General features: G+C 42.4%; 1 protein-coding gene across 2 annotated transcripts in view; it reads left to right on the forward strand.

Moving 5' to 3' along the window:
• The window catches only part of LOC141762856 (FERM, ARHGEF and pleckstrin domain-containing protein 1-like), a 62,322-nt gene that overhangs the window by 10,739 nt on the left and 30,468 nt on the right, over positions 1-21,115 (forward strand). The window lies entirely within an intron of this gene.

Raw genomic sequence — 21,115 nt, forward strand, 5'->3', positions numbered from 1 at the left:
ACCAAATTAATGACTTATAATGTTTTCAGTGCTTATCATAGAGAGAGTGAAATAAGGGAGGCATTGTCTTTGGAGTTTGACTCACGTAATCCGTCTTTTTCCTGTTACAATGTCCGCCAGTGTATTTGTGCAGTAGGTGCAGTCTAACGTGTGAATCAAGAGATAAGCTCGCAGCTCACACTAACGTTGGCACTCGATTGGGCTATTTCATCACGACGAGGGAGGTAAATGTGGACGGCGAGCTCATTAACTGAGCCCGTTATCTTAAAGTCTCAGCCAGGGGGCTGCAGAATAGGAGCTATACTTTTTAAAGATCTAAAACATAACATAGAAACTCGTTATTATTAACAGTCACATTGCTTTACACTTTAAGTAACGACGTTGGTGCTGTTGTAATGAGCTTCCCATGGTTGGTGTTTGAATTTAAATCTTTTTATACTCCATGTTTTATAATAATTCAACAGCAAATAGATGATGATGTATATAATTGATTTTAAACCCATTGGCCACTTATTTTGGGTTCAGAAAAAAACAGCATGGCCTTTTTATGCAAATTAGACAACGGTTCAGTCTTATTTTTATTTTTTAACTTTTTATTTAATTTTGCATTTTTAACAGGATAGGACATTCCCTAACATATGACTTCATTAAATAAAAATAAGTAATAATAATACTTAGTATGATTATTTAATGATTTTATTTTTATTAGCCTATATATATAGCCTTCTTATAAATATATATATATTTTTTTTAATTTAATAATTAAAAAAAATTTATGTATGTCTAGCCCATATATATAAAGATATATATTTATATATATGTAAATGCATATATATATATTTATATATATATATATATATATATGTATTTTTGTGTATATATATATTTATATTTATATTTATATATTTATATATATATTTATATTTATATTTATATTTATAAATATAAATAGAGAGAAAGAGAAGAGAAAGATTTTTTATTTAATTTTTATTTAATTTTTAATTTTCAACAGAATAGGACATTCCCTGACATATGACCTAAATTTCTTTATAAAAAATAAAAATAATTCATGATGATGATAATAATAATTTATTATTATTATTATTATTTTATAGCCTACTTAGAAATAAATGAAAAAAAATTAAATAATTTAAAGAATGTATGTATGTATAGGCCTATATACTGTATATATTTAAAAAATTAAATCTCCTCTGTCGTTCTCTGTCCTGATATTTCTAGTGTTTATAAAACAGCTGTATATCCTCAGGCTTTCATTCAGGAACGTGGAAGGACTGTATTAGCCAGGTTCCCATGAGGGGTAAGATGGAATCCATTGGATCAGAAGGAGATCCTGCACAGTTTTATCTGGACTCGTCTGTTATTAGAGGCTCAGAGCCTGAATACCATTTCAATCTAATGCAGCTTTTCCTTTCTCATGGAAAAATTCAGCTTCGGCGTATAGCAAAGCATTTGTTTACTGATAGTTATTATTGTTTATTGTACATTGTTTGAGTATACATTCCATAAATAAAACATGAGAGGACATTGGCACACTGCATTAGTGGCACACTTGGAGGCTTCATTATTAATGTGGATTGGTAGCAGCGTGGTAGAGGAGTGTGTGAGTGCACAACGTCGTCGCTCACTCCACCTGGTGAATAATTGAAGGTAGAGAGGATGTGCTGTGTGTGTATTTGCATGCTCGGTGAAGAATGGAGGATGTGTGTTACTCATTTGCTTTCAGTTGGTTTAATTCAGCAGCAGTGAAACCATTCACAAAGCAAGTTTGAATGTAACTGCTTTTGCTTTCATTGTGTGCTCGCCACATATTGTACACAACACATACACACTTGATATTTGATTTCATTACCATTTTAATGCGGTGAAGCTGCAGTGTTTACTTTAATGTCAGAGTGAAATGTTGGTGCACGATTTGCCCTTACCAGTAAAGCTTCCCTCAGTTTATCATCAGGCCACAGCATCCAGAGATTGAGGGGAATTTTCCGAAGGAAACCATTTTGGTTTGTGTGGTGGAGATTAATAAAACTCAGCGAAAAGGAACAAGTGACTGCACTTTACTGTAACTCACACCTGTTTCTCAAAGGGAAGGAATAAGGGATTTATTTTAGATATATTCCCTTTAGTGAAAGTAGCAGGATAAATCTGGTAATATTCTATTTTTTTTATTATCAACAAATCTGAATTTATCCTTTATGCATTGTCTTTGTATCCAAAGGCTAATGTAGCTTAACTAGTCAAGGTCAATGCCTAACTTTAACTATTCAAGGTCAATGCCTTACCTTAACTAGTCAAGGTCAATACCTCACCTTAACTATCTGAGGTCGATGCCAAACCTTAACTATTCAAGCTCAATGCCTAACCTTAACTATTTAAGGTCACTGCCTAACCTTAACTATTTAAGGTCAATGCCTAACCTTAACTATTTAAGGTCACTGCCTAACCTTAACTATTTAAGGTCAATGCCTAACCTTAACTATTCAAGATAAATGCCTAACCTCAACTATTCAAGGTCAATAAGCTTAACCATCTCACAAGAGTTTCACAGCTCGTGGGTTATCTTCTAGACACAACCTATAAACACTACACCGTCCTGCTGCTGTAAATATTCACTAGAGCACCAAACTTGTATTAATCCGCAGTAGAAAATAGTCCCCAACAAAACTCCTTCTTGAGTGACAAAGTCTAAAACCTGTTTGAAACTTATGTAGCCCTTTTTTTTTTAAAGATTGACTTCTTCAAGAATGAGTGGGTTTGGGGTTTAGTACCACAGGCGTGGGAGAGAAGTTGGAAAGTACTTTTGTTTACGATAGGAAAAATATAGAATATCACAAGACGTATCCTTCAACTGGATCTGCACCAGAACAAAATACATTTGAGGCTTACAGAGAGACAGAGGCCAGGAAAGAAAACAATGTGACAGTGAGTTTAAAATGACATGTTTTGTTCATGTAAAAAGAGCAGAGGGAAAAACCATCACAGCTATGCTTTAAACGTGTTTTTAACCACCATCTGCACACTTCTTATTCTCTAGAGGACTTGATGGCACCTGCAGCTGAAATTCACTACCGACTAACTTCATATTCAGATGACAAAGGACCTGCCCTCACGATGCATGCATATATAATACTTATAGCGGTAAAGACCTGGAGCCACGTGCCCTGATGGAGCTTTCACTCTTGCGTCCCATTTAGTCAGTCTCAACATCGATATAATACTGAAGGAGTATGGGGGCACATAGAGACAGACAACCATTCACGCTCACATTCACACCTACGGGACATTTAGAGTCAACAATGAACCTAACCTGCATGTTTTTGGACTGTGGGGGAAACCGGAGCACCCGGAGTAAACCCACGCTAACTCGTGGAGAACATGCGGATGCGACGGTGCTAACCACTGCACCGTGCAGCCCAATCAATGGTGTCTGAAGGGTTAATATCTTATTGTCTAGCATGCTTACTTGACCTTAATCCCTGCAAGACCATCCAATATGTCCCACACATCAAGACTGACTTTCTCACTGGATGTCAGAAGATTTACAAACTGAGGAGAGGCCGGACGGCGTTTTGTTGTGTTTGCATGTGTGAGGGAGGTGTGCCGGTTTCGGGTGTAGTGAGATCACTTTGTTCCATGATTGGATTGCGGCTTTGTGATCTGCATGGCTCTTGGCGTTGTGTCTAAAAGAGAGATGGGGAAAGATACAGGACTACAGGGGGGAGGGTTACGAGGATTAGGATGATAGAATCGCTTTATAGACAACATCATTTGATGGACTAGTGGTCCCCCAAGGCCTATGATAAATGAGCTACAAGTACCCCACACACGCTCACGACGTCGCTCAGATGGATGGGTCTTTGTGCTGTCTGCTCCCTTGGGAGTAAATGACACATGTGGAAGGATCAGACCTTTTAAGAAGTGTTTCAAAACCCAAAAGCAGCAATGAAGTTATAGAAAGACGCAATGAAAAGCTGTCTAAACATGACATTTCTTTTTATTTCGTCCATTAAATGTTTGTTTCTCTTGTCTTTCCGTCGTGTTGTCCCAATGAGAGCTTTCTGCACATTTGTGGGTTAACTGCGTCTCCTCCCTCCCCCACAACAGAGGTATTACTGTCTCATTGTTGTTGCTTCCACAGCTGAGACTTTGCCTATTCTGTCCCCAAACAAGAGCAGAGGAAATTAGTTTTGATGGCAGCCTCCCATTTGTGAATTAGCATGCACAGAACCAGACAGTCACAATTTTGTCCAGAGTTATTTTTAAGCGCTCGGTTGAGCAACAAACATGTTTTCTTTTTTTTACAAGAGTCAGCTAGAATCCTCAAATTGAATTTGGAGATGTTTGTGTGTCCTCTACTGCAGTGTTTTGCCCTGAAGCATGTTAAAACTCACTTATTTCCACCTCTTTTTTTTTTGCCTCTTTTATAGAGTTGCTTTTTTCCCCTGGTATTTACACTGGAGACAGAAGAAAGAGACAAAGTGATAAGAGATGATAAAGTGTGTATTTTTTAAGCTTGGAGCCAAAGTATGATTGTGTTTCTTTATGACTCCTAAAGTTGGCAAGAGTCCTGGCAGTTAAGTTGAAGTGGTTTGGATGTGCGGGTAGAGCCAAGGTGCTGTTTAAGGATAGTAAAATGGAGTTATTTCAGGGTGAGGCTCTGAATGGCTTTGTGATCTCTGCAAGTTTATGACCCATCATCTCAGCGTGGCAGAGACTAGTTTTCCTTTTTTTTTTCTCTCGCTCTCAAACTACCCACCCGTCTCCAAACCCTTCTGATCTCCCAAATAATCTCCTTCCTTTCTGCTTTCTTGGAGCGCTTACAGAACTAACAGTAGCGTTGGAATTCATCGCCGTCCGCAGAGACCTGCTTGGTGTGTGTGTTGAAACCCCCCAGCCCCCGCTCAATCCAGTACCGTAACATACTAAACCCAATATTCAGGCTGTTTATATGCGCTCACAAGGGCCACATTAAACCACATTACATGGATGTGTGAGTTTATAGGCCAATGTGCGTGAACATGTATACAGTGAGTGCATGTGTGCATGTTGCAACCCGCCCTGCAGTTCTGCTGGCTCTTAAGACAAGTTAATTCCAGTCCTATTAAAATAAATATTTGATAAGATTTGCTGATGTAATATCCTCCTCTTCATGAATTGATGGGAATGAACATGGCTGAATAATATATTGCTTTTTAATCATTTAAATACATGGGTGATGCATCATCTGCACTGAGTCACACCACAGGCCTCCACAGAACTGCATTAGGAAAATTTGTACATCATGATTTCTTGGCCTTTTTCTGGCCCAAGGTATCATTTTAGGTCCCACAATTGATCTCGTGCTTTTATTCTAAAAATCCAGGCTTCTCCAGAGCCCCTGTTGAGCTCCTGTTACCATTCTGGGCTTTTATTTTGAAACTGCAGCCTACTCTAGAGACCCTGGTAAGCTCCAGTTACCATCTGTGGGCTTACATATTGAAACGACAGCCTACTCCAGAGCCCCCTGTTACCATCTGGGGGTTTTATTTTGAAATTGCAGCCTACTCCAGAGACCCTGGTAAACTCTGGGGGCTTATATTTTGAAACTGCAGCCTACTCCAAAGATCCTGGTTAGCTACTGTTAACATCTGTGGGCTTTTATTTTGAAACGGCGGCCTACTCCAGAGACCCTGGTAAACTCCAGTTGCCATCTGTGGGCTTTCGTTTTGAAACTGCAGCCTACTCCAGAGCCCCTGTTACCATCTGGGGGCTTTTATTTTGAAACTGCAGCCTACTCTAGAGACCTGGGAAAGCTCCAGTTAACATCTAGGGGCTTTTACTTTGAAATTGCAGCCTACTCCAGAGACCCTGGTAAACTCTGGGGGCTTATATTTTGAAACTGCAGCCTGCTCCAAAGATCCTGGTTAGCTCCTGTTACCATCTGTGGGCTTTTATTTTGAAACTGCAGCCTACTCCAGAGCCCCTGTTATCATCAACTGGATTTATTCTACTATCTCGCAAAAAAACCAACACATTTTCAGAATTTTGACATCGACTTGGTACCGAAGTATCCGTTCTCGTGACATCCCTAATGTTGACACAGCAAGTTGAAGCAGTTGGCACTAAACGTTATGATATATGTGTGTGAATTGAATGGTTGTCATGGTGACGGTAACTGCTGAGTGAAACAGTTATCGATTAGAGTTGTTATATTAATGAGTATGCCATGCTAAAAATCTAAATATCAGTTTTCGAAATCTTCTGTGTGGTGTCCCAACCCCACGTTTGAGAAACATGTGGATGCATGCTTGAATACAGAGTCTCACACAGAGGAACTGTGCTGTGTTATGTAATGGTTGGCATTCACTGTCTCATTCCTGTGGTCAGAGAGCGACTTCTAACTGTGGACTGACTTTCCTCTCAGCTACTTCCAATCCGTATTTTCTCTTCTGTAGCTGACCCCACAGTTTGACCTTTCTACGGAGCAAATGGAGAGAGTTTAAGTTAAAAACACTGGCTTGAAAGAGGTGCATTTCTTAGTCTTAGTCATCTCACCACTCTCTTGGCATTTTGTGGGATTGATTACACATGTAGGTGCAGCACTACTGTTGCCCTTGTTTCAGCAGAAGCATGCATTTTGCTTTGCCATTAAGGTGGGTGTGTGAGCCACGTGGAAGCATTTAGACGTGCTGAGTTCAAAGACGGAGCTGCCTCCGAGCTAGGAAGGAGGGAATGAACGAACGAGACGGAGAGATTATTACTTAGTGAGTGGAAGAGTATTGCTGATGGAGAAACAATTACTGAGAGGGAGCAGGATGGGGGTAGGAAATAAATGAAGGAGGCCCCGCTGAGGGACGAAAAAGAGACGTGGTGTTACACTCACTGTGATGGAGGAAGAGGAGGGGGGGGGTGGCAGCATTGGGAGGGAGAGAAAGACGCATAGAGATGCACATCCGTCTCCCACAGAAGCCTTTTGCTGTCCGCCGGCAGCCAGTGAGTGAGCAAACACTGTCCGCTCTGCTTGGCTGCAGATGGATCCTTTTTGTTGTAATTGCAGTGAATGAGGTCCCCAGTGAGGAGGCTATAGACGAGCCAACAGTGGAAGAGCTGGGCCCCATTTGGGGTAATCACTAATCACTGTATAGGACCTCTGTTTCACTGGGCTACACAACAACCACAGCACCAAATGGGTTGTGGATGCGGTTTGTGGCTTTTTTTTTTTTTAAGTTTGACTTGTCATTCCCATTCCTACAGGTGGGATATTGATTATTTCCTGTATTTCATTGGAGTTGTGGCACGATGGTGCAGTGCCTCACAGTAAGTACGGTCGCAGGTTCAAACCTGGCTTGTGGAGTTTGCATGTTCTCTCCCCAGTTAGCGTGGGTTTTCTCCGGGTGCTCAGGTTTCCCCCCCGTGCCAAAGACATGCAGGTTAGGTTCATTGTTGACTCTGAATGTCCCGTAGGTGTGAATGTGAGCGTGAATGGTTGTCTGTAGCCTCAGGGAACCACTCCTCAAGTAAATGGTCTGGGAATAGCACTTAGTAGAAAGAAACACAATTATGCTTCGAGTCCACAGGGGCGTTTTTGGACGTGAGAGATTGCCTCGCTTCCCAGCATTAGACGCTTAATGGGCTGTAGGGATGTGACGGTGAGGAAAGTTTGCCACCGGTTGATAAGCTCATGACGACACCGGTGTTATCGATTACACCGGGCATTTTACAAGAAAAGGGGCAGCACTGTGGTCGGTGTGTAGTTTGCATGTTCTCCCCGTGTTAGCGGGGGTTTGCTCCAGGTGCTCAGGTTTCCCCCCACAGTCCAAAGACATGCAGGTTAGGTTCAGTGTTGACTCTAAATGTCCCGTAGGTGTGAATGTGAGCGTGAATGGTTGTCTGTCTCTATGTGTCAGCCCTGTGATAGTCTGGCGACCCCTCCCCCACCTCCCCCAGCCCCCCCCGACCCTGAATAGGATAAGAGGTTACGGATAATGAATGAATGGATTTGGTGTTGTGGTACTTTGATTCTTAACATGCTATAATAATAGCTTATCATCACAGCTGCTATTCCAGTTTGGCATGGCATTACCTCAATGTTGTTTTAAACACAATAGGGAAATTAGCATGAGCTGCCAGCCAAACGCTGGTAGGTTTATCATCACGACCAGACACCCTGGAAGGACGCCAAAGCTCATTTGAAACTCCTATTTGGAACTGAAAAATAGTAGCTGCACTTGGGTATAAATGTTGGTGTTAGACACGGGGCTCCTGTTTTTCCTAATCAGATAATTCCCAGTGCAGTATGAGGTTTGGCTTTTGATTTTCCCTCTCTTCCACCAGAAAACTTAATTTGATGGAACGAGGAAGTGTACAATATGTCACTATATGTGTATAGTTATTAGGTCTTGGGGCTCCTCTTTCCAACCGTCTCTGCTGCTGTCAATCTGCATTCAATGATATACTGTATATAGAGAGTAGGGCTGTCAAAGGATTCGTTTTAAAGCCGCTAATTTCTTTAACACATCACCATGTTGATAAGAGTATTAAATACTTGACAAATCTCCCTTTAAGGTACAAATGAAACGTTATCTCACCTGATGTTTTATCCAGCGACTTCTGGGTTGCGTCTGAAGTTCCATACTAACATGCTATTTAGTTGGTGTGCTGGAATTAAGCGATGGGAACCAGTTCCTTTTTGATTAGAAGTGCTAAGAGTTTAGAAAGCAGCTTAAACCCCAAGTGTCAGCTTCAGTCTCCTAAATGAGATTTTCTCCCCCTTGATAAGTGTTGGTTCCTATTAAACCTCTCTAAGACCTCGCTCAATCTCTGTCGCAGACCTGGACCAGGCCCCTGGAACTTCACCCCCCGAAGTCTTTGGGTGTGTGTGTGTGTTGGGAGCATGCTGCACTCTCTTTCAATAGGTGAAGTGTTTCTTAATCTCTTTCCTCGCTCCCTCCTCGTCTCCGTTCTGGATGTCTTCCAGAAGCCTCGGTGGAATTCAATGGCGTCTCCCCTGCTGTGTCCCTGAGTCTCCAGCCGTTAGTTTCTCTGAGAAACCAGCCCAGGAATGTGATGTTTGGGAGGAAAACTAGTTTTGGTTTTCACCTCTCTCCACCTTTCTTTTACTTTTATTACCACTCTTTTTCTCTCTCTCTCTCTCTCTCTCTCTCTCTCTCTCTCTCTCTCTCTCTCTCTCTCTCTCTCTCTCTCTCTCTCTCTCTCTCTCTCTCTCTCTCACGTCTCATCATTCCCGTCATAATTCACCGCAGACGTTTTGGGGTTCCTTTACAGCCATAAGTGGGAGTTTCCATTGATCAGTGCTATTTGGGAACATTTAATCTGAAGTTGAGTGGCTGCAGAGATATCCCGTTTTAATTACGCTGAAGACTTTTGACGGTGGCGTGATTAAAATGCTATTCCTTCCTTGTAAATCATCCGCGTATCTTCATAACCACTCACATATGTGTTTACCGCAGGCCTCATTCGATTGTGTTTCCACACCCTTTTTTTCTGGCTCGTAAATCATCCGTTTTCTGCACCACGTGCACAAACAGAAACACATGCCAGGCTTCAGCATCTGTGACTTGGTTTTAACGGTGTCGCTGTGAGGTTAAACGGGGTGAGGAACCTGAAGCTCTTCAGAGGACAACGTTATCCACACCGCTCATGATGCTGATGCTATTCGGAGGATAATCATGCTCTTAAGTTTTGGAACTACAAATCCCATGATGCTTTGGGGACATTAATAGGAAGTATGATGGATTCGTGGTGCCCTTCAGATGAAACTCGTGAGCTTGTGTTTACAACATAGGTAGTCGTGTAGAAGATATGCTTGGCGTTCAAAATGGTTAAGTCGTGAGAACACCGTTGCTAAGCAACGATAATATTAACGTTACTGTCGGCGTCTAGAAGCCAAGGGGCGACATCATGCAGAAAATGCAAAGGTGTAATGACAGAGGAAAAAGATGAGGCTGTTGGGAATATCAACATTTTCCTCAGACTTATTATAAAATGACCAAGAAAAACAATATACGAATAGAATTACAATATAATCATAGGCAATATTTACAAAAGGATTAGACTGAAATGTATATTTCACTCACTCCTGGCCTGGGTTTGTTACTTTATAACAGAGGGAACAGGCGACAGATGGATCTTTTAGCAGGTTTATTTGGAAAAATAAAAAACGTTACAAATAGTGTGCAAACACGCTGGTTACGGCGGACTTATGTCCGTTTAACGTTACGCTACGTTGTCTCCCATTGTCCCATCATCTAGCGCTTTTTTCTTCCTCACCGCGGACGCACCTCGATGTCTCACCACGCATCGGTGTTGTTCAAATCGTCCGTCGTTCCTGCTGCCGTCGCACTGTTTGTTTGAGCTACAGTGACCTGTGACAGTTGCGTTACGGACCGTGCGCCCTCATTTGCAACCGAATAGGTTTGTCCCGCCCCGATTGTCATCGACCCTGGTCTGACCCTGGCTGAGTCCTCGGTGTGAAAGGGGAATTTGAAAACCTCTCCTTTAGAGTATTCAGTGTTATCATTGTAAAGATAATTTCAGATCTCAAAATAATAACAGATCTTTGGCATGTTAACACTCATAGGGATGGTGTTCCCACAGCAGCAGCAGCAGCAGCAGCAGCATCAGCAGCAAGTGTGCTCACGGTACTGTAAGACACTTTAGATAAAAGCTTGTACCATTTCCATTTTATCATCCTGTGTCTCGACGGAGCTCCAGAGGCTTTTAGGAAACAAAGCAACCCTGTTGTGAGATTTACAGACCTCATTATTGCACGAGGCGCAGTACAAACGAACCCAACGCCGCCGCCGCCAACGCCACCATCCTACACGAGACACCAATTGCTTTTTTTAATGGTACAACATGTGTTCCCCTCTGCTGCTCGATTTAATTGTCTGCCTCAAGTGTGCCGTGAACGCACACACACACTGAGACATGTCTTCATAGCAGCCCTGCAGGCATTAACATCCTCCCCCCATCAGTGCCAGTTTGATTTCCCACAGTGCCTTGCTGTCACTCCTGACAATGCTTGCAGGTATTTTGCCAACATGCTGTGTATTCAACAGTCCAGTTAGGGCATAATGTGCGTCCATCTGTGTTTGTGTGCGAGTCCTCTCCCTTCTGGTGGCGTGGAGGAACTGGCTCTGACGTCTTGCCAGTAGGGTTAAGCCGTTTAACCTAATCTGAACGAGAGGATGTGATTGGTGGACAGTCGAGGAGGGAGGAAGCCTCTCCCAGCTGTCCTGCTGTTCACTGCTGTTTTTACTCTTTTTTCCTTGAGGGGAAGTTACTGTTGGCTTTCTTTAGCCTCATAACAGGGTGATATTGACTGCAGCACAGGCACTAAAAATGTAAAAAACGTATATCGCATAAAATCCCATTAAACGATAGCTATAAAAACCTGTTCCTTTACTAAATACCCCATCAATACCAGCAGGCTTTCAGGAAAACTCACACACAGTGGGGACGATCTTTGTCTTCTTTGTCTTTGAGAAGTGATGCTTTAGGCAGCATGTACTCCTACTAAAGCTGACAATGACTTCAACATGACACTACTAAACCAGATTTTTATGGACTCCTTTGCTTAGTCTGTGTGTGTGTGTGTGTTAGGCTATTAAACATAACAGAGACTCAATTATTTTTAGCCTCGGGGAACCACTCCTCAAGTAAACGGTCTGGGAATAGCACAAAATGATAGCATGCATACTAACGGATAAAGTAGAAAGTAACACAATTATGCATACGAGTCCACAGGGGCGTTTTTTTGGACGTGAGGGATCGCCTCGCTTCCCGGCATTGGACGCTTGATGGGCTGTAGGGATGTGACGGTGAGGAAAGTTTCCCACCGGTTGATAAACTCACGACAACACCGGTGTTATGGATTACACCGGACATTTTACAAGAAAAGGGAGCAGTGCTGTGGTCTGTGTGTAGTTTGCATGTTCTCCCCGTGTTAGCGTGCATGGGTTTGCTCCGGGTGCTCAGGTTTCCCCGAACAGTTTCCTGTATTTCATTGGAGTTGTGGCACGATGGTGCAGTGCCTCACAGTAAGAGGGTCGCAGGTTCAAACCCGGCATGTGGAGTTTGCATGTCCTCCCCAAGTTGGGTTTTCTCCGGGTGCTCAGGTTTCCCCCCACAGTCCAAAGACATGCAGGTTAGGTTAATTGTTGACTCTAAATGTCCAGTAGGTGTGAATGTGAGCGTGAATGGTTGTCTGTTTCTATGTGTCAGCCCTGTGATAGTCTGACGACCTGTCCAGGGTGTACCCCGCCTTCACCCAATGTCAGCTGGGATCGGCTCAAGCCCCCCCCCGCGACCCTGAATAGGATAAGCGGTTACTGATAATGGATGGATGGATGGATTTTACAAGAAAAGATGACGCTCAGTATGTTTAGCACGCTCACGTTGATCTTTAACGTTGGATAGCTGTGTGTCTGGCCTCTACGGTAGAGCGTTTGCTGCGGGGCTGCAGGTTTCCACCCAGCGCTGGTGATTTGGATTTAAAGTGGAATCGTTCCTTTCCTAAGAATGATTGCTTTAGCTGTGTCATCTCTGTTGATTTTTGACCTATTGACCTGCAGTATAGTAGCAGGACACGGCAAACTCTCTGGTATGAAACCCCCTGAGTTTCACGATAAGGTTGACCATGAAAATAATGAAAGAACTGTACAGATTTACAGCTCAAATTACAGCTTAGTTCGCAACTCTGAAGCTGAAGGTTCGGGTGATTCCCTGGCGCTCTCCCAGCAGGGTCTAACTATCTCTTTCATTTTCAGTCTTCCCATATCTCTCTTCCTGTCTCTTTGTCCTTGAAGTTAGCACCATTTGTTTTTTAGTATGTTTATCTTCTAGAAAGGTCCATTGCTGCGAAATTGTGAGTCAAGAAAAACATCCAGTAATGGTCCGATTTTTAAGTAATATCTCAAACACATTCTTCTCTCATCTGCCTGACAAAGATCCCTGCTGGAATTCATAGCAGGGGACTGAAGCAAGAAACTGAACAGCTTTGAGGCGTTTTTTTTCCCCCCGTGGAGAGTTGTTATCATCAGTCTCACCCATCTGGTTTCCATCCCTGCTGACGTTCGTCTGAGTGCAGGACTACAGAGAAGTACCTTTTCAAACATCCCCCTTACTTCGTGCCAGTTTGCCTCAAGCCGTGTTCTCTTATTTCACGCATGTCTTGTTTTGAAAAAATCAGTAAGATATCTTGATTTTAATTTCCGGAAAGCTAGATAAGTCTTGGGCTGCAGGGTGGGTGCGGTGGTTAGCGCTGCCGCCTCAGAGCAACAGGGGGTTTGCATGTTCTCGCAGTGTTATGGTGGGTTTACTCCGGGTGCTCCGGTTTCCCCCACAGTCCAAAGACATGCAGGTTAGGTTAATTGTTGACTCTAGATCTGTCTCTATGTATCAGCCCTGTGACCAGGCGACCTGTCCAGGGTGTACCAACCAATGTCAGCTGGGATCGACCCCAGCCCCCCCCGCCACCCTGAATGGGATAAGCGGTTACAGATAATGGATGGATAGATAAGTCTTGATACTTCAGAAATTCCCTTTCCAAGTTTATAACTTTTGCAGTGGACCACATCAACCGAATGTAATATCTATCACAACCCAAAGTATGAAAAGCACAAATGCCATCTGCGTTCTGCGGGAATTTCATAGGTCATTTGCATTCGTAACGCTGTGGGCCTCTCTGTAAACCCTCAGCACACCGCGGCAGATGGCGAGAATATTTTGCTTGGCCATGGTTTGCAGGGCAAGACCGGATCTGAAGAAAAAGGGAGTGTGAAGGAAAATACTGGAAGCTAAACAAAACAATTAATAGGTAAAATATGTCCACTTTAAATGGAAAGCGGGTGTGTTGTTGAGAGAATAGGAGAGCGAGATACAGATTGTACTTTAAGCTCTGCTGGTGTGACTGTTTTACTAACTACTAAACATGCTTGGGAGGAAGATATAATTGATGCGTTTTCATTAGCCATTCATCTGTAACATAAAGGGAGCTTTGGCCACAGAGAAACACTGACAATAGGAGAGACTAAAGAGAGAAAGTGAATTATGTGTAGGTTTTCTTCGTTATAGGCCTCAAGGGGCTGGGTAGTGGAATAAAGAGAGCAATTACTTTGATATACAACATCCCAGTTTAGCCAGGCACTGACCGTGTAGCATGCGAGAGGTCTTGGATTTAAAGGAGAGGAAGTGGTGAATCTTCTGGGTGTTTTCGCAGGCTGTTGATTCTGGACAACGGACAACGGACAATGGAGCGAGTGAGTCCATAAGAAAGTTTTAGAGCATTTACCATCAATTTTGCGTCTTTTTGCTGACAACTCCAACCTTGTTTATTGTCAGTAACACTAACCAGGAACACTCACCACGTGGTATCTGCCACAGTCAACGTACCGGCCAACTGTAATGAACATTTACTAGGGCTGTCAATCAATTAAAATATTTAATCGCAAACATAATCACATTTTTTATCTGTTCAAAATGTGCCTTAAAGGGAGATGTGTCATGTATTTAATACTCTTATCAACACGGGAGTGGACAAATATGCTGCTTTATGCAAATGTATGTTTATATTTATTATTGTAAATCAATTAACAACACAAAACAATGACAGATATTGTCCAGAAACCCTCACAGGTACTGCATTTAGCATAAGAAATATATATTCAAATCATAACATGTTAAACTGCAGCCCAACAGGCAACAACAGCTGTCAGTGTGCTGACTTGACTATGACTTGCCCCAAACTGCATGTGATTATCATAAAGTGGGCATGTCTGTAAAGGGGAGACTCGTGGGTACCCATAGAACCCATTTTCATTCACATATCTGGAGGTCAGAGGTCAAAGGGACCCCTTTGAAAATGGCCATGACAGTTTTTCCTCACCAAAATTGAACCCAACTCTGGAGCGTTATTTAACCTCCTTCTCGACAAGCTAGTATGACATGATACCAATGGATTCCTTGGATTTTGATGATGATTTCAGTATCTTCAATCTAGCTTTCGACAATCGCAAGTTGCGATAAAGAAATTAGTGGCATTAAAATGAATTTGCGTTATTATCGCGTTAACTTTGACAGCCCTAATTATTTATATCCTCCGTTGTGACACACAACCCCCCCTAACCTACATTTAGATTCAGGGGCACCACTATAATTTGCTGCAAGGAAAGAGTCATTTCTATGAAAGGTAAACAGAAGGAGGAAGAGGTCGCCACAGCTGCAGACAGCCTCCGTGACTCTCACTTGCTCGCTCTTATTTTACTGCCTGTGCGCTGTCCCGTCAATAAAAATGTGTCCTCATTAGCAACAAGAGCTTAATTATTCCAAGCAGGACACACTGAAAAGCTGCATCGCAAACCGATTTTTGCTTCTTTTTCCCATGTCTGGAGCTATTTTGCTCAGCTTGGATGACTCGCCAGGCCTGAAGCCAGCATCCACTGGTTGTTAAGGCTCACTTACTAGACCTGCTAGCCTTCTAATTATCTTAAAAGACAAGCGCCATGTTGGTGTAAGGCCCAAAAGGACAGCTGTGTGAAACTGGACCCTGCCTTTAAGGACGTGACCTTGGCCTTTTTGCCCGGCTGCTTTTTGTACTGTACAGTCCAGAGCTGCAGCAGGAAAGTCTGACTCCAACAAGCTTTTTTTTAGACTCTTTAATTGTGCGTCTGCATGCGAGCTCACATGCCAATGAATGTGTCACTGTGTGCTGCAGAGAGAACCTTCAATATGTCCAGGGTTTGCAGAGCGTCTGCTAGATAAGATGTGATAAAACTCTGTGTGTGCAAGTGAGCGAGCACAAGTGTGTGTGTTTCTGGCCGACTAAGAAAGGCTCATTGATGAGTTACTGAATGAAGTGATTGTGATTTGAACTGAAAGGACCTCAGTCTGGGCTCCACAGGGCCTAGTCTGCTCTGCACTGCTGTAAAATGTTCACCAATTATTTTTAGATCATAAAACTCTCAAACTATGACCTCGTAGAAGATTCCCACCTTCCCTATTTGTTCGCCTATTATTATTCTCCTATTTTACTGTAAACAGAACCTATATATATCACGTCCGACTTCGGCTGGGTGACCACTTCCTCTGCTGAGACTCTTGCCAAGAACAGGCTGTTCCATTTGAAGTGCCACTTTAATTTAGTAAGCAGCGTTGGCCTGGTTTCTTTTGGTACATTATTAACATATGCTTTTGAAAAGTTTACAGGCTGAACAAATCACACATTGACAGCAATTTAGTTTGGAACTTGGGATTGTAAATAGGCGATCACACAGCAGGCCAAGCGAGGGAAAGTGCAGGTTGTGCAGCGCAAATTTAGTTTTATGAATAAAGATGGCATCACCTGATTAAACTAAGAGAGAGCAGCTTTATCTACCTGTTAACCCCTCACCGTTCCACTCTTTTTTAGAGGGGTAGAGGTGGGGGGTAGGGGGAGATAAATAGTCGGCAGTAGATGTCACATAGAAGTGGTGTACATCATCTGAAAGCTGGGAACCTGAAGATTAATTTGAGATGCAGCTCAGCACTGTGTGTCAAGTTGTAAGTATATGATGGTCATTCCCATGCTCTATTATGTCTCATAAGTTGTTGCAGCAATTTTTGGGGTTGATACCATTGTATTCCATAGATTTGGTGCTAAATTTAACAATTTTTTACCAATCAAGAATCGATAAAACTGATCAATAATCCCTCCAAAATACCACATTAAGACACCAAGACCTTGAGGAACACTGTAGAAAAAGCCATGCTAGGATTTGGGATCAAAAACTTTTGACATTTTTTAGTTTTCTACCATTTTAAAATAGAATTTTAGCATTTGTACTGCATTCAAAAAAATGCATATTTTTTGCCCCAAACTGCATGTGATTATCATAAAGTGGGCATGTCTGTAAAGAGGAGACTCGTGGGTACCCATAGAACCCATTTACATTCACACATCTGGAGGTCAGAGATCAAGGAACCCCTTTGAAAATGGCCATGACAGTTTTTCCTCACCAAAATTTAGCGTAACTTTGTGGTGTTATTTAGCGTTCTTATAGACATGCTAGTATGACATGGTTGGTACCAATAAATTCATTAGGTTTTGTAGTTTCATATGATACCAGTATCTTCACTCTGACTTGAAAACGTTTAGATATAGTCCACCATAGTAATTGCTAGACTTAAGTGTGACATTTTATTAAAAAAAAATCCCAAACACTGCTATGTTTTGTCAAACACATCCACAGTTTTCATTTCCAAAGCTGTTATTTCTATTTATGAAGTGCTTGAAATGTCATAAAAAAAAGAAGAGGAGTTCTGACTTTTCCAACACAACAACTTTACCATGAAAGAGATAAATGACATCCCTTTCCGCCGCCAGAGAATCCTTGACCTTTTGATGTTGACCGTTTAAGACACGACCATCGCGTGTTACAAAGTGGACTTACTCTGCTGGCGAGGGGGATTAGGAACTGGGCGGTCAGATCGGAAACTTACGGGTATTATCTCACCTAACAGGGAACTACACCTGGAAATGAAAGGCAATTTATACAGTATTTTGATCAGTGCTTTAACCCCTTAAAACTCTGAATATTTCTTCATACTGGGGTCCCTAAACTGTCTTGAATCACTGTAAAGCTGAGACTCTTGTGGATCCAATGAGCCCAACTGTATTCATGTGTGATGATGTTAGTCCCCATAGGAGACATTTCATTGTAGTGGGACCATTTTTTGAAACCTCACTGTATAAAATGACCTGTGGTGACCTCTAGGATAATCACAGCCTCATGAAACTTTACAGCCACAAACTAGAGACCTAGAGCATTCAGAGGATGGATGGATCAGACTAGAGACCTAGAGCATTCAAAGGATGGATGGATCAGTCTAGAGACCTAGAGCATTCAGAGGATGGATGGATGGATCAAACAAGAGACCTAGAGCATTCAGAGGATGGATGGATCAAACTAGAGACCTAGAGCATTCAGAGGATGGATGGATCAGACTAGAGACCTAGAGCATTCAGAGGATGGATGGATCAAACTAGAGACCTAGAGCATTCAGAGGATGGATGGATCAGATTAGAGACCTAGAGCATTCAGAGGATACCTGTACCTACCTAAAAAAAAGACAAAACTGGGTCTATTGTGGGTCTCAGAGGGTTAACAGGATGAGAGTCCTGTTTCATCCCATTCCTCTTTCATTTCCTCATCACTGCAACTAACAGTGAAAGTGAAACGCTGCAAATTTGACGACCTTAAATATGTTTTTTTTATAAACCTACATCAGATTATCAGGCTTTAAAAAGTTTCATTCTCCGCTCTTTCTTTACGTGCAGCTTTGAAGTTTGAAACCGACTTCTGTCATCACCCTGTTGACCAGATTCAGTGGCCGGCTACTGCTTGTTGTTTCTTCAGAGGGCTGCTTCAGTGCCCAAAAAGAGCTGAATCTGAACACGCCTACAGTCTCTTTGGGATCCTGTTTTCTTCACTTTCTCAGCACTTCTGCTCACACCTTTTCATTACAGCTTCTTTTCGCACAGTTGAGGTTAAATTTAGGTGTCGCGTGACAGAGAAATTGAATTACGACCAGACTGGTGAAGCATCAGGTTGGCCTCAGACTCATCATGTGTTCGTGACTCCGCTGTTATTCTAACTGGTTTTGATATTTAAAGATTTCACCACCATCCCCTCAATGACATTCCCCTCTGCATTCCTGTGTCTTACATTACTTGAATGTGATATCTCCCCCGATGCATGCACGCGGGCTTACTGTAGTTATTGGAGAAGGGTTCGCTGATATTAAAGGAAATTGCTTTCGCCCAAAACATACTTGGAAATCTACCTCATTCGACCTGCTGCACCCATGTTTCAAACGCCTTGCTCATGCTTTTCTGTCGCTCGTCTTCTCCTCTTCTTGTGCAGGATTGTGGCTGATACTGACATGTGGAAGACACGAAAAATACTATGTTTTGTTTGTCTTATTCTGTCTTATTTTTCCTCTGTCTGTAAAGTCTAAATCTCTTACTCCATACTCAACTATCTTCCTCTTTTTGGTTCACATGATGACACGTTGACGTTGTTTTGCAGAAAATTTGACTTTTTATTGTTGAAGTTGGACATCTCATACTTAATAAAGCAAATTTAAGCATGCATAGTTGACCAAAAGTACAGTTTAATCAAGAAACATCTGCAAAAAAAACAGTAGGGCTGTTAAAGTTCATGCGGTAATAACGCAAATTTGTTTTGATGCCACTAATTTCTTTAACGCAACTTGCGATTTTTAGCTTGTCGCGGGCGTGGTTTTAAAGCTAGAGTGAAGATACTGGTATCATATGAGACTACAAAACCTAATAAATCCATTGGTACCAACCATGTTTAACTAGCTTGTCAGGAAGGAGTTTAAATAACGCTCCAAACTTGCATCAAATTTTGGCAAAGAAAAACCGGCATTGCCGGCATGTGAATGTAAATGGGTTCTATGGGTACCCACCAGTCTCCCCTTTACAGACATGCCCACTTTATGATAATCACATGCAGTTTGGGTTTTTTTTCTGCTAAATGCAGTACCTGTGAGGGTTTCTGGACAATATCTGTCATTGTTTTGTGTTGTTAATTGATTTCCAATAATAAATATATACTTACATTTGCGTGGAGCAGCATATTTGTCCACTCCCATGTTGATAAGAGGAGACAAATCTCCCTTTTTAAAGAACATTTTGAACAGATAAAAATGTGTGATTTAATCGATTGACAGCCCTAAAAAAAGTGTTTTTTTTACACAAATAAATGCAGACAAACAAGCTCTTGGCTTCTCCTCCAACCTGTTCTCCAACGTCCTCCTCTCCTCTCCTCTCCTCTCTTAACCTCCTTTAAACCAAGATTACCAGACCTGGATCCGGCCCAAAACTCCAGGGATCCTTGAGCTTCGCCGGTGACCGTAGCATCTGTCAAGTCAAACTCCCCGTCTGACCTATAACATGCACACGGGATGTCACTCAGTCAGTTTGCATCTTCTGCTATCTGACAGCAGAATAACCGACACGTTATGATCGTTATTGCTTCCAGAGGCCTGGGTAGCGTGAGTGTGTGTGTGTGTGTGTGTGCCGGTATATATAGGTGGGTGTGTCTCTGCAGCAGGGCTGACCACACAGAGACAGATGGACACACACGGTAGCCAGATGGTGACATACTTGGCTCACACCTTGGCCTTCACCGCCCTGATTCCTGTCCTCTTCCTTTTTCTTCTCGGACTTCTTTACTCTCTCTCTCTCTCTTTTCCTTTCCAATTTCACAACAGTGTGGAGTTAACCCTCGCCGTCACTTCTCTCAGCAGCAGGAAACACGACACATTTCCGCACAAACTGTAACTTCTACTGAACATTCACTTGATATTCTCTGAGCTAAACTGACTCTCTTCTGCTGCGCTGCTCGCTCTCTGTCTCTCGTGCTTCAACACTCACTTCCCACAACACTAGTTTTCCCCTCCGACGTCGGTAACATTCCTATTTTGCAAGACGGGCTTCACTAGATATCACTTTTCTTTTGTGCTTCCGTGGAGTTTGTGTTGGAGTATGAGTCGTGGTCGTGTGTTGGCGTCAGCAGGACTCCATTTCTAACCGAACGTTAGCTACAGCTAAGGCACAATTCGTTGGATTTTCCCGGAAAATTGCCCGGGTTCTTCACATTAAAAGCAGGCTGATAGAGGAAACCCAGAAAGTCGCGGAAGGTCTTCGGTTATATTACAGCCTGTTCACACACTGGCAATAAATACGATTTGTATGTGTAAAAGGTAACATACAGTCCCTTTTTAAAGTGACAGTAGGCAGTATATTTTTGGCATCATTGGGCTTCCATAATTCCATAATAACCTTTCAGCATATTGTAATTCAAGTGTTCTGAGAGAAAACTAGACTTCTGCACCTCCTCCTGGCTCTGTTTTCAGGCTATAGAAAGGTTTTATTTAAGGAAAGTGAAAGGGGAGAGGTGGGCCAATGTATTGCGTAAAAATGTACAATTTGTATAATGAAACTACTGTAATTATATATCCGCCTTTCAAAGGAAGGAATGCTTGCCATCATATAAGTGCATGTTCACTTGAATAGAGCCTCATCAGACTC

Source organism: Sebastes fasciatus, chromosome 24 (assembly GCF_043250625.1).
Source record: "Sebastes fasciatus isolate fSebFas1 chromosome 24, fSebFas1.pri, whole genome shotgun sequence".
In the NCBI taxonomy this organism is placed as follows: Eukaryota; Metazoa; Chordata; class Actinopteri; order Perciformes; family Sebastidae; genus Sebastes; species Sebastes fasciatus.